This window comes from Notolepis coatsorum (genome assembly GCF_963971535.1).
Source record: "Notolepis coatsorum genome assembly, chromosome: 10".
NCBI lineage: Eukaryota > Metazoa > Chordata > Actinopteri > Aulopiformes > Paralepididae > Notolepis > Notolepis coatsorum.
In genome coordinates, this window is record NC_140174.1 from 90,138,926 (window position 1) to 90,148,901 (window position 9,976).

The following is a 9,976-nucleotide window of genomic DNA, read 5'->3' on the forward strand; positions in this document are numbered from 1 at the left end:
CCACACACCGGCCCACATACGGCCCACACACTGGCCCACACACTACACCGGCCCACACACTACACCGGCCCACACACTACACCGGCCCACACACTGGCCCACACACTGGCCCACACACCGGCCCACACACCGGCCCACACACCGGCCCACACACTGGCCCACACACCGGCCCACACACCGGCCCACACACCGGCCCACATACTGGCCCACACACTGGCCCACACACCGGCCCACACACCGGCCCACATACTGGCCCACACACCGGCCCACACACCGGCCCACACACTGGCCCACACACCGGCCCCCACACCGGCCCACATACTGGCCCACATACTGGCCCACACACCGGCCCACACACCGGCCCACATACTGGCCCACACACTGGCCCACACACCGGCCCACACACCGGCCCACATACTGGCCCACACACCGGCCCACACACCGGCCCACACACTGGCCCACACACCGGCCCACACACCGGCCCACACACTGGCCCACACACTGGCCCACACACCGGCCCACACACCGGCCCACATACTGGCCCACACACCGGCCCACACACCGGCCCACACACTGGCCCACACACCGGCCCCCACACCGGCCCACACACTGGCCCACACACCGGCCCCCACACCGGCCCACATACTGGCCCACACACTGGCCCACACACCGGCACACACACTGGCCCACATTAGTGGCCCACACACCGACTCACACACCGGCCCACACACTGGCCCACACACCGGCCCACAGACTGGCCCACATACTGGCCCACACACCGGCCCACACACCGGCCCACATACTGGCCCACACCGGCACACACACTGGCCCACATTAGTGGCCCACACACCGACTCACACACTGGCCCACACACCGGCCCACAGACTGGCCCACATACTGGCCCACACACCGGCCCACACACCGTCCCACATACTGGCCCACACACAGGCCCACACACTGGCCCACATTAGTGGCCCACACACCGGCCCACACACCGGCCCACACACTGGCCCACATTAGTGGCCCACACACCGACTCACACACTGGCCCACACACCGGCCCACACACTGGCCCACATTAGTGGCCCACACACTGACTCACACACTGGCCCACACACTGGCCCACACACTGGCCCACACACCGGCCCACATTAGTGGCCCACACACTGGCCCACACACTGGCCCAAAAAAAAAAAGTAAAAAAAAAAAAAAAAAAAAAAGTATAAAAAAAAGGTTTTTTTTTTTTTTTTTTTTGGACCAGCCCACTTTGGTTCCGGCCCATCGGGATTCGTCCCGAACGTCCCGATGGCCAGTCCGCCACTGGCTATAGCACACAGTTTGTTGCATAATTTTGACTTTTTATTGCTGTTTTTACCGGTTATAACAAAGGAAAACCTCAAACTCTTATGAAGAGACAAAATACTGGCTGTGTAGACCTATTTTTAAATAAAACACAGAGGAGACAAAACACTGGTGTCTATAGACCGACTTTGAAATAAAACCCTGAACTATTCAGGTATATTTGAGTCCTTCCCTTATTTGTGGAACATTTATAAAATAAAAAGTAGTCCACTTTGAAAAAAGACTACCATGTGTAGACCTACTTTGAAATAAAACACAGAAAAGGAGAAAAAACACTGGCATCTCACAGTTTAGAGGGTCTATCACAGTGTTTAGAGGGTCTATCACAGTGTTTGTAGGGTTTGTAATCACTCGTTTAGCATTTCAAATATTTAAATAAATAAAACTTACATCAACTCCGAGCAGCAGTTTCTCCATAGGCTCCTTGAAGTACACCATAAGGAGTCTTCTCTGAAGCCTCTGGATCATATCTGGCCAGAACTTCCTTGATCTCCGGGTTGTCCAGTTTCTGGCAGAACTGCAGGATGGTCCGTCCTCTCTGACCCAGGGCATCTTGGATCTTTTGAAGGGCATCAGTGTCTGTCAGGAGGCCAAAGTGGGAGAAAAGCCCCACCAAAAGTAAAGTAGATTGCATGCCTCCCCGTCCGGTATGTCTGCTGGGCCCCACCTCACACACCTAGGGATAGGAAGGTATCATAGGTTAACTCAATACTATTGGGGGAAATTATATTTTACAAAATCTATACATAATTTAAACATTCAATCCAAATAACCTAAGTTAGTCTAGCATGGCAGTGCCCCTGTAACCCCTAATTGCTCCCAATGGAGTGTGAATGGAGAGGACACTGGCGCTGTTTTGCCACCTCTACACATACCCGTATTGGTTGACAGGACCTCTCGTCAGTCTGGACTCTCCTGCCACTCCAGTGTGTCGTCTTCCCTCTCTGCGGCGTCTAGCCTTCTTTAAATACAAGGAGACTAACACTAAACAGCAAAAAAAAAATGATGCTGTTAAATGATAAGTTCACAATTTGACTGGAGACCCCTCTACCATGAACCTGAAACACAGAACCAATAATTTCACTCATCACTGCAGTGTTGAGCTTACTTCTGTTCATCACCTATGGGACATAAGATCTCTCCCTGTGCAAGCTGTGTAAGGATGATGAACCTTCAACCTATTAAAGAAAAGAAAAAAAAATTAGAATCAGTGAAGCAAATGTGACCACTGTGTTTCTGTCCTGTGTAAATAACAGAGACAGGAGTCGAGATGGATGCAGCACTTACTGAGCTGTGAATGGGACACACAACCAGCAGTTTAACCTGTTCCACCCGAGTGTTGCATAAAATTTGCGTTTTTAATATCAAACGTATTCAAGTATTAACATCACCAACATGTCACAAAAGCATGTAGAATGTATATTATCATCAATACGTTAGTTTAGCAATAGGTTAAAAGTGCCATTAGATAGATTTAACTTTTCGATTTGCTGAAGTATATTCTGAGAGGGCGACCATTTTGAAAATTTTGAACCGTGGGAATTTTTCTGAACTACACTTCCTGGAAGATTATAATGGGATTCAAGGTTCAGAGTTCTGTATAAATTATTTCAATAACTGTTATTATTCAGGATAATCAGGGTTTGTACACCTTTTCCAAGGCAAAATGCAAGCACTTTTTTTTTTTTTTTTAATCTTTTTCCCCCTCCATTTTTCCTCCGATTTTCTCCCATCCCAATGTTAGTCGTATGCCAATTCCCAGTCCCTTCCTGGTCGCTGCGCACTTACCCCCCACAGTCAGATCATCTGGGAGAGTGGAGGCTACCACGTGCTTCCTCCGACACACGTCCAGCCAATCACCGCTTCTTTTCACCTGGCAGCGCGGATTCTCATTGAGAGGGCGTAGCGTGTGGGAGGATCACACTATCCCCCTCAAGTCCTATCCGCGCTTAGCAGGCGCCCCGACCGAACTGTAGGAGTCGCTGTTTACAACGACCCGGACCCACCCCGCCAGCTTCTCCCACCCTCTAATACAGCCAATTGTATTAGTGTGGACGGCCAGCCAAGCTGGTGACAACCCCGGAGCTGTGAGCTGGATTCGAACAGGTGAATCCAGCTCACAGCTCCGGGGTTGGTGACAAACGCAATCTCCGCTCGGCCACCTAACCGGCCCAATGCAAGCACTTTTCAAGCATTTTCAAGGTGCATTTTCAAGATTTTCCAGCATCTTATGTGGCTGTGGTAAATTAAATATTTACTCAAAATGATTATTTCATTTCTTCCATCACATTAAATCAGATGTTATTGTGCTATAAACAACCAAAATTATGTAGACTTGGCATCATATATAATACATTATATTAACTTGTCAACCTACCTCGGGCAGCAACAGAATCCAGCAGCAGTCGTGATCTGCTTTCGCGGTGCAGCGAGAACACTAGGGTCAGCAGTTGGTTCAGGCGGTTCTTCAGCTGCTGGGCCAGGCGGTTCCTCAGCTGCTGCTCCCGGCGGTACCTCAGTTGCTGCTGCTGGGCCAGGCGGTTCCTCAGCTGCTGCTCCCGGCGGTAACTCCGCTGCTGCTCTGGGGACAGACCCTGAACCACGGCCTCCCACTCTGGTAGGACCTGCTGCTGCTGACCCTGGACCATCGCCTCTGCTAGGAGGGAGGGAGAGAGAGGGAATACATGGAAGGGAATTAGCTAACGTTAGGCTAGGCTACATGCTGCCTATTTCAAAACACTGCGGTGAAAAACAGAGTCCGGTAAACACGAGTTTATAATTCCAATAGTGTATTCTGCCTGTTACTTGACTATTTCGATTATTGAAGTGGTATTTTTATAACAAACATTTACGGAGACAGGTGTGGAGCACTTGTAGTCTCGAACTTAGTAGTACCTGGCGAGCCAGGCCGAGACACGTTAATAACATCCATGGCTCATTGGCTCACCTTTCATGTGGCTCGAAAGTGCAGACTCCCCATGGTAAAAATCTGCAAGTCCTTTCTGCATATTTTGCACACGCAGGTCTGGGATGTTCTCCTCTTTTTAACCATGAATTATATTTTATATCTCCAAGCCAGAGCTCATTAAAACGGCAGCCTCCCGGCATGTTGGCCACACACACACACGGGCGCGCTGTTCTCAGATGGCACAGGTAAAAAAAACACTACGGGTCGAGCCCAGCCACATTTCATTTTGCGTGAAAGGCGAACGCAATTAGGCTTGCTCGAGTCGCTCCGACTTATTTTATTTCTTTATCTAAAAACCAAACTATTCAGTCAGATAGCGATTTATTATGAAAGTATAAAGTGCAATTACAATTTCAATAACTTTCCAGCACTTTATACACAATTCAAGCACATTTAAAACCTTGAAAACAGCACATTGAAATACAAGCATTTTAAAGGATTTCAAATTGCATTGGTCCGGATGGGAGAATTCAGTACTGTATCTACAGAACCTTCGGTTTAATCATCTTCCCTTTATTAATTTCCTTAGATTTATTTTTACACATGATCTCAAGAGGGGACTGAACGAGATCAGTGGCAGTTTTTAATGTTTGGTCATTATTAGCATGGTGTTATTCACTGTCAAAGATGCAAAGAAAAATCATAATTCATATTCTCCTTTGTTTCATCACAATTTAAGCAAGCCTAGTAATAGACACAATATTTCTGACAATGTGAATACATTCCCTGAGGTCCATAGATGTCCCTAGATACCAATAATATGCAAATGGGCCTTTCGATTTTGATTACTATTATTGTGAAATAATAATTAAATGTGAAATATTGCTATGTTATTGTGAGATTACAAAATCTGATGTGATATTACAGAGGATTTTGATTACAGTATTTTATTGTGAAATAATAATTAAATTATGTGAAATCAAAGGATACTGTATGAATGTCACTGTAATATGACACTCATAACAGAATTAGTTATCAATAACCTACCTGTATAAATGTTAAAAGCTGTTGCAAATTTTTTTTCCCCCTCATAAATATACCACTATATACATTAATTTCTTATATTAGTTTTAAAATTACCATTTAACAGTTTAACAGTGCTCTGAAAATGCTCTGAGAACATGCGGTCATCATTCACTGTTTTAAGCACAAACACATAAGGGAGGGAGGGAGAGAGACAGGCCCGGCCTGTATGCCTGCACCCTGCCATGTTGTTGGTTTACCATGACTTTTTAGCAAGCAAGCATAATGGTAGCAGCAATGCTAAGCTAACTGATTGTGCCAGTGTATCCCGTTAAAGAATACAGCATAAGCCACATTTTGAAACGTTACTGACGTTAGCCTACATAAAATGTATAACAGTATATGCAACAGGTGGATATCACTAAACACCAAAATCAAGAAACATTCATTATAGCTAACTGCTAACGCTACTAGCTAAATTAGCTTCAGCTAGCAGGCATGCATAATGGTTAATATAATATTCTCTACCATGTAAAAACAAACACGGCACTACTCCGCTGGCGTTTGCAATCGAAAGCATACATACAACATACAACATAATCGACATTATTGCCATGCAGTACTCACCAGTCCGATGCAGAGAGACATGAGGTAGCTGCCAGGAAGCTGCCGCACAGGTGCATTCTGGGAGGCGGGGCACAAGTGCAGTGCAGTCTGGGAGGCGGAGGCGGAGCACAGGTGCAATGCATTCTGGGTGAACAAGTCTGAACTCCAATAGGGTCCAGCTGCAGACTCGGAGCCTCGGTCCAGATTGGAACTTCCGCCCTGCCACAGGATTATTACTCCTGTGACAGGGCAATGCGCTGATTGGCGGAAAGTACGGAAGTATCTCGAAGTACGTCTGACGTATCTCGAATTACGTCTGACGTTTCTCTACGTTAGCGAACGTTAAACGTTGTATTCATAAAATAATATAAATTCAGCAGCATGGGGAGGGCCGGGGGGAGGGGAGGTACAGGTAGTAGAAGACATAGAGGTACAGGTCACATAATTATAGTACAGTGGAGAAGTAAAAATAGAATAAAAAGGCAGTGTAAACAATATACAATATTATTAACTCTAATAATAACACGCCTCGCGGGCTCATTATAATACGAGAGCCGTGGGTCTGCATTGTATAGAGCGGATCCCCCGGCCGTATTCAAGCGCTGGAGCGCTTTGCGATGGATCAAACTGTATTAATATAGTAAGCAGGAGAAAAAACAACCAGGTGCTCAGAAGGGAGAACTTGGTTAGCTCAGTTCAATAGAGGTTAAGGTGCTCTTGGATCACCGGGAATGCAGAGTTCAAAGAAGAGAGTCGATCCAGGCACTCAAAAAGATGTAAAATCCAGAGGGAAGATGGTTAAAAAGCCTTTATTAAAAGTGGCTTTTAATAAAAACGAATCAACATGTTTCGACCATAGCGGTCTTCATCAGGATTGGAGTAAAATGTACAAACACATTACCCCCTTAAATACCCACAGGTGAGTGTCAGGTGAAACAATAAAGCAATAAACACCAAATGATTGAAACGAGTGATGATTGGAAGGCACACGCAAGGGCGGAGCCATCAATCAGTGACAGTGTAGAAAAAAAGAAAATAGAAAATATATATATCAAACCGGCTATAAGTAAAAGCATAGATAAATACTCAGTGAGCAATATACAGAAAATTATAATAGCCTATGTAGCCTATGTAAGGTATAAAGAATACACACAATACAATGGCAATAAACATATAGGATAGAAATCAAAGATAACACATGAAGTCAATATCCTCATTTAGCCCAGGGGCATTAAGAGCGTCAAGGCTATGAATCCAGAATGTTTCCCTCTGATTGAGTTTGCGGATACGGTCTCCGCCCCTAATAAGAGGTTTGATATGTTCAATGCCCACAATTTTTAGTATAGAATCATTATTATTGTGTACTTCTGTGAAATGTCTGGCTATAGGATAAACATGATTTTTGGTTCTGATGGCGTATTTGTGTTCAGCTAAACGATCACGCAGACGCCGCTTGGTACGACCTACATAGAAGATGCCAGGACAAGTACATGACAAGCGATAAATGACATGAGTGGTATTACAGTTAATAAAGTCATTAATCTTGTATGATCGCTGAGATTTAAAGTCAGTGAATGTCTTGGTTTGTATGACGTTGACACAGTGTGGACAATTCATACATTTGTAGGTTCCAATAGGTCTCCTAAGCCAAGACTCCTTAGTCGCGGGAGGAAGGTAGCTATGAACTAATTTGTCTCTTAATGTTGGAGCACGTCTGAAAGAAAAAACTGGAGGTTGAGGGAACACTTGTCTGAGAGTGGGGTCACTATCAATAATGGGCCAGTTCGCATTAATGATGCGCTTAACGTGTCCCGCTGCTGTGCTATATTGGGTCACAAAGAAAGGGCGGGACTGAGACTCGTTCCGTCGTCTACTTTTCTTGAGCAAATCAGATCTATTAAGTGTCTGTGCCTTATTACGTGCCCTTGCCACTACATCAGGATTATACGATCGATTTTCAAATCTGGTAGTCATATCAGCAGCCTGTTGATGAAACTCACTATCAATATCACAAATACGACGTAAATGTTGAAATTGACCAAAAGGAATGTTGTCGATCATGTGAGGGGGATGGAAAGAGTCAGCTCTCAAAAGTGTGTTACGTGAAGTTTTCTTTCTAAAAATGGTGGTGTGTAATTTACCAAATATATCTTTTGAGATAGTAAGATCTAGAAAGTCAATAGTTGTTAAAGAATATTCTATGGACAGACGGATATTGTTATTTAAAGAGTTGAGATAACTATGAAAAGCCAACAGTTCAGATTCATTGCCATCAAAAATAAATAATAGATCGTCAATATATCGGCCATACCAGGTGATATTGTGATACCAAGGATTGATAGGGTTGAGCACATACAACTTTTCCCAAAGGCCTAAAAAGAGACAAGCATAATTAGGAGAAAAACAAGAGCCCATAGGGACACCCATAACTTGTTTGTAAAACCCATCTGTGAACATAAACACATTGTTATGGATAATCCATCTGGTCAAGTCAACAAGAAACTTGGTAGGGGGCAAAGCATCTCCTCTATCAGATAAAAAGTGTGTCAATGCTGTAAGGCCTTCCTCATGATCTATGTTCGTATACAGACTTTCAACATCCATAGTTACTAAATAATGAGATTCTAATTTGGTAAGGTTAGCTAACCTATTAAGAACATCCGTAGTATCTTCAATAAAAGAGGGGAGTTGCTTAACATACAGTTTAATGAAGAAATCAATAAATTTAGAAGCTGGTTCTGTAAGGGTACCGTTACCAGATATAATAGGACGACCAGGAGGGTTGTCAAAGGGTTCCTTGTGTATTTTAGGAAGTAAATAGAAAGACGCTAAAGCAGGATGTTCGACCAATAAAAACTTGAGATCCTTATCAGAAATCCAATTAGCCTCCTTAGCATGGTTAAGTATTGTATGAAATTGTAATTTCATATCAGATAAGGGGCTCCTAGTAAGTTTGACATAGTACTTAGAGTCTAATTGGCGTATGGCCTCTGAGATATATTGGTCTTTAGAAAGAACCACAGTAGCACCCCCTTTGTCAGCAGGTCGAATGATAATATCGTCACGTTTAGCAAGTTCATCAAGAGCAGTTCGTTCCTTATAAGTCAAATTACATTTGCGCACAGATTGCAGAGTAGTACTACTGAAAAGTTTATTAATGTCATTGTCAACTTTCCTAGTAAAGGCTATGAGACTAGGGTTCGACATAAAAGGAGCAAAATTAGACTTGGGTCTAAATAATGGAAGAGAGTCAGACATAGTTTCAGAGTCACTGATAAGGGCCGGCACAGCGTCCGTTTCGAGATCCGGCTGGGAAGCAGTGCGGGGATACTCATGTGTGTGTCCAGATTGATGGTGATACCAGGTTTTAAGATGCAAGTTACGATAAAATCGAAATAAATCAACTCTGGTGTTGAACAGACTGGTGTTATATGTAGGAGCAAAAGATGTACCTTTGGACAGAACTGACAACTGTTCGTTACTGATGTTGTTACCGGAGAGGTTGACTACCGTGGATACCGTTTCCTCGGTTGGTTCCTCAGTGCCGACGGTCTGCGATGAGCGGGCTGAGTGCGCCGAGCGTCTTCCTCTTCCACGGCGTGTCTTCCGTAGTTGATGGTTCTGGTAGGTGGTAGAGGAGGGAAGTTGGCCCCTAAAAAATTGTCCTGTTCCGTGGAAATGCTGGAGCTCCTCTCATCCTCGCTGCTGGCAAGACCGAACGAGACCCTCCTGGGGCGCCGCTGTTGATCGGATAACCAGGGTCTGGAAGGACGGGGTGTGCGTGGAGGACGATCCCAGCGATACACCTGACCTCGTTGGTAGTCCTCTAGATCCCTTTTGAATTTGCGCACCTTGAGTTCTTTGATGGTAACCTCAAGTTTGAGGATCTCGTCCTTGATCTTCTGTTGGAAAGGAATCTGTAGCTCAGGTGACATAGGGAGTTTAGATTCAATGTCCGTGATCTTGGTTCTGAGGTCATCTCGTTGTTTCTTGCCGTCCTCAATTAATAAAAGGATTAAGTCCATGGAACACTTGTTAAGGATAGCTTCCCATTTTTCTTTGAAAGCCACGTCGTCAT

General features: G+C 44.8%; 1 long non-coding RNA gene across 1 annotated transcript; it reads right to left on the minus strand.

Annotated features, from left to right (window-relative positions):
• Positions 1 to 1,908: 1,908 nt before the first annotated feature.
• On the minus strand, positions 1,909 to 2,541 carry LOC311234981. The gene is made up of 3 exons (XR_014620121.1): positions 2,470 to 2,541; positions 2,237 to 2,345; positions 1,909 to 2,037 (listed from the first exon to the last, which is right to left on the minus strand). It is a non-coding gene; the product is annotated as an uncharacterized lncRNA (long non-coding RNA).
• Positions 2,542 to 9,976: the final 7,435 nt, after the last annotated feature.